Source organism: Sapajus apella, unplaced genomic scaffold (assembly GCF_009761245.1).
Source record: "Sapajus apella isolate SASKATOON/1434 unplaced genomic scaffold, GSC_monkey_1.0 scaffold7, whole genome shotgun sequence".
Taxonomy (NCBI): Eukaryota; Metazoa; Chordata; class Mammalia; order Primates; family Cebidae; genus Sapajus; species Sapajus apella.
Window position 1 is genome coordinate 22,291,175 of NW_022436947.1, and position 5,364 is coordinate 22,296,538.

The window sequence follows — 5,364 nt, forward strand, 5'->3', positions numbered from 1 at the left end:
GCCATTGCACTCCAGAGTAGCTGGGATTACAGGCACGCACCACCATGCCCAGCTAATTTTTTTTTGTATTTTTAGTAGAGACGGGGTTTCACCATGTTGACCAGGATGGTCTCGATCTCTTGACCTCGTGATCCACCCGCCTCGGCCTCCCAAAGTGCTGGGATTACAGGCTTGAGCCACCGCGCCCGGCCGAATTCAAACTTTTTTGTGGCTCCTTGTATAGATTTTAATTAGTCATGGCACATTATTTTTAAGGTATTATAAATAATAGTGTTATTAACTTATAACTTTTGCCTGACAATTCTCTAACTTCTTTTATAGTTGTACTCTTCCAGAGCTTTTTTCGATGCTTCCGATTTTTGTTCATCCATATGACCTCAGGTTAATCATAGATGTTTTCTCAGCTCTAATTTGCATTTTGTGTAATGCCAGCTATAGTATCCTGCTTGTTTTGATAAGTTCTGTTTTTAAGTTTGATAAATTAGTTTTTAAATTCTTCATTTTTATTTTTGGTTACGTTCAATAAGTGAAGAAAATGTATTTCTTTAAGTTCTCATTCAAGTGGATTCTAAACAACAGCTTGCCTTCTTTCTTTGTGGCTGGCTCTCCAACTTGCTTGTCGAATTACCTTCCCTTATCTAGCCAGTAACTGTGAGAGTTCCTCTAGCTTTGTTAATCAGCCTCCTTCTCTCTTTATTATGTATTCTCTTCCTGGGCATTAACATGCTTTGGGGGGAGTACTCACAAATTTATAACTCCAGGTCTATATTCTCCTAAACTTTTCCGACATATACAGGAATTTTTGATACAACCAAAACTGATCTCATCATCTTATTCCCCTACATCAAGTGTAGAGGAGAGACTTTCGGTTGATCCTGATTCCTGTTTCCTAATGTTCATGCCCTTCTGTGTTTTTTCCTAGTTGAATATGGGTGAAGCTTGCTTCTAATCAATAGAACACAACACAAGTTACATAATGTACATGATCTTGTGTGAATGTTTATGCCAGGTGAGATGTAGCACCCAACTTGTTAGCAAACTATCTTTCCCTTGCTGGTTTTTGGAAGTAAGCAGACATTCTGGGAAGGAACTGAGCCTGACCTCTAGCTGAGCCAGTAGGGAACTGAGGCCCTCAATAGATAGCCATAGAGAAATTGAATACTAACAGCCACTGAGCAAAAAGGTTAATTATTTTGTAGCCAAAGCTTAGATGATACTGAAGCCCACACCGACATTTTTATTGGAACTTTGTGAGCTTTTAAAGCAGAGGACCCAGGTATATCATGACCAGATTATTGACACAAAAACTGAAATAATGTGTGTCTTGTTTTTAGCCACTCAGTCTGTGTAATAGATAAAGTTATGTAATCAGCACAATAGATAACTCAAGTGCCAAGGATTTTTCCAGATCTCCTATTTCAGTGAGCTTACTCTTCCTCAGTCAGTTATACAAGCCAGTGACCTAAGATGCTTCCTCATTACTCTCTACCTGCTTTGCTCTGCATTTATTCCATCACCTAAGTATACAGTAAGTCTATTTAATCTCCATCACTAAAAGCACAGGCTGACCTCAGAACATTTGTGACCTTGTTCTCTTCAGACTAGTTTATTCAGGGTATCTCTAGTTTAGCTCCAATCTTTTCTCTGCACCCAGCACATTCTTAACACAAGAATAGAATCGCTTCATGCCTCCTCTAAACATTTCATGAATGGCTTTCCTTCTTCAACAACAGCTCAATCTTTAATTGACTCATAGGCTTTGAAAGTCTGGTTCTTAATCACTCCTATTGTCTAAAATACTTTCTTTGCCTTTTCTGTATAGGTCTGCTTTCTGTCACTGGATGCTGCCTATGTTTTTGTTCACTAGAAACATCTTTGTTCCTGCTTTTGCTAGTTAAATATTATACATTCATTTAATCTGCTTTCAGTTTTCACTTCCTTTGTTGGCTTCAAAGGCTAATAAGAGCCTTATAATATGAAGTACCTTTTGTCGATATGATATTTTACAATTGCTGTTTTAAACACTTATCTTCGTAATTGCTTTATGAATTCCCTTGACGAGACATATCAATTGACTCTCCAAGGCAGTCAGGTCACACAATAGAGTGTTATGTAAATGTACATTAAATGACTGAAGCATGGTGATTTCCAAATACATTTAATTTTGAAACCCTCACTTTGAGGTCAAATAGCTTACAGGACTACATTTCTGACAAGTAAGCTTTGGGAGCTATTGAATAGAATAGCAAAACTAAAAAGGAAACTTTAAGGTTCAATTGAATTCCTTCACTGGACAGATAACAGAACTGGTGCCAGGAAAATTAAGGGGTTGGACAAACCCTCAAAACAAGGACTTGACAGAGCTGAAAGTAGAATGGGAATGTCTTGACTAGTTTTAGTTTTATATTTATGTTGCTATAGAATGAAAAGTTAAACTTCTGAAATTTTTTTCAATGTTAGAATTTTCACACAATGAAACTGTGTTATGAATTAGAAGAAAATAGGCAAAGCTCTGTGATCATAGTTTAAAAAAACGTTTAAAAAGACAGTTGAGATAGATGCATTATGAAAAATATCCATTACATAAAAACGACTTCATTTAAATGCATTTCCAGAACAAAATGCAAATTATCTTTGTAGGAATAAAAACAACTTCTTTTTTTCCCCATCTGATGTCTATCATTCTATCTTAATCATCACTACTGTTTCCTACTAAGAGTGGGAAATCAATTCATTTTTCCTGTTTATTTTTACCTTTCACTGTGATGGATGAGTCTGGGTCAGTGGGGCCTTCCATGTGGTCTTCTAAGAATCATACTTAGAAAACATTCTTGAAACACATCCCCATGTGGCTCAGGATATATTTTGTAGCATGTAACAATCAAGTTAGAAGAAATTTCAGCTTTTTAAATTATTTACAGTATTAATTTTAGCGTTCTGAAGCCAAATTTGTTTAAATAAAAATGGAGGCTATTTTTAGTTGCCTGAAAAATTGGTTAGTGTCTATGTGAAAAATCATTGGCCCTAACAGTAATTCAAGATCATTAGATAACTGTGCCATCCATTGATTTCATTTGGCTATGCTGACCTATTTTGAGTTCTGGAAACAAACTGGGCATGTTTTCATCAACCCCACTTGACTTGTGCAAAGTTCATTATGGATTTAGGAACAGATGGGCTGTTTATAACATCCAAAAATATCTGATGTTCTGGTTATATCTACTTCCATAATGTGCAATTTTTTAAGTTGAGAGGAGGAAAAATAATTCTTAAAACAAGTTTTTCTAATCTATTTATACAAACACCCATGTACACAAATGTAGAAATATGTTATACACATAAACATTTTATATACATATATTTATATACAACAAATATATGACAATATTATGTGACAGACAGTACATTCTCCTAGATTTTTGCTAAAATATTCTTAATGTGAATATTGCAATTGCCTCAGGTTTACATATTTTTAGTAAAATACCTGCGAGACTCTCATTGCTCTCTCCCAGGAAGTATAAATGGCAGATACAGGCTATAGGCCAGCGGAGGATATGAGGTCAATAGTCACTGAGAGTTTTAGAATTATAATTGTTACCTTGGAGATGGGGAAAGTGAATTTTGTATAATAAAACAATCTAATGGCATTACAACTGGTGTTAAGTAACAGAGTATTTTTTGTAATTATGAAATTTATAATAATATAGATTACTTTTTAAAATTGGATAATATGCTGCATTACTAAAACTCTTTCAGTAGGATGCAAGAATTATCCAAAGGAAGTAGATAGCTTTGTGTTTACTGTCCTTTTGGCCAGTAGAGTTTCCCACAGAAATGTATAAAATACCTTCTCATGTAATACTTGCCTTCTGTCAGGGAATCTTAATGTTTTTCACAATTAGTAAAGATGGTACTTGTACATTTTCTAAATTTTGGGGGACTTGGAAGAGTAATTTACATTACAATAGCTTAATAGTGAACTCTTTAAAGCAGTGCTACTTACCTGTTAACTGAAATAGGATTTCATCCAATGGCAAAAAGGAGCTACTCAAATATGGAAGAGAAAGCAATTTGTTTGGCCCTGAGGGATTCATTGGTGAATTCCACCAAACATTTAAGGAAGACACACCAATTTTTTACAAACTTTTCCAGAAGATAGGACCAGTGGGAATATTTCCTAATTCATTATAAGAGACGAACATTACCCTAATTTTCTCCCTTTCTTTGTAGTTGACTCACCATCTCCCTTTTGTTACCTTCCCTTATCTAGCTAGTAAATGTTGGAGTTCCTATAGGTTTATTTCTGAACTTTATTCTCTCTTTGTCATATATTCTCTTCCCGGACATTAACATGCTTTGAAGGTTGTAATCACAAATTTATAGCTCCAAATCAATATCTCCCTGGATTTTTCAGGCATATGTTGGATACAAGACAAAGACATTTTAAGTAAAAGAAACAAAACTACAGACCAATATATCTCATAAACATATAAGCAAAACCCTCAAAAAATTAGCAAATCAAATCCAACAATATCCAAAAATAATTATTATTTATGATCAAATAGGATTTATTCCTGGTATGCATGATTAGTCTGTCATCCAAAAGCTAATTAATGTAATAAGCACATCAATAGGTTAAGGAAACAAATCATAAGATTAAATCAATAAATGCAAAAAGAATTTGAAAAAAATTAAACAACCTTTTATGATAAAACCTTTGAATAAACTATGAATAAAAGAGAACTTCAATTTCATAAAGAATAGCTATGAGAAACCTAAAGCTAATATGCTCAAAAATAAGAAACTAGATGGTTTCCTACTAAGATCAGAAAAAATTCAGGAATGTCCCCTTTCACCACTCATTTTCAAAATCTTACTGGAAATCCTAGCTAATGCAAGAAAATAAGAAAGTAAGAGGCATACAAATTGGGAAAGAAGCAATCAATCTGTTCTTATTTTCAGAGGAAATAATTGTTTATGTAGAAAATTCCAAAGAATTGACAAAAAAAAATCCTGTAACTAATGAGCAATTATGGCAAGGTTGCTATAAAAAATTTCTTTAATATATTACCAATAAACAATTGAAATTTGAAATTAAAAAGATAATACTATATTAGCACCATAAAGGGAAATATCTAGGTATAAATCTAACAAAATACATATAAAATTTATATAAAGAAAAGTACAAATACTGATAAAAGAAATCAAATAACTAAATATATGCAGAGATGTTTCATGTTCATGGATAAGAAAACTCAATATTGTCAAGCTGTAAGTTCTTCCCAATGTGATCTGTGGATACAATAAAATCTCAATCAATATCCTAGCAAGCTATTCTGCAGATATTAAAATAAATGATTCTAA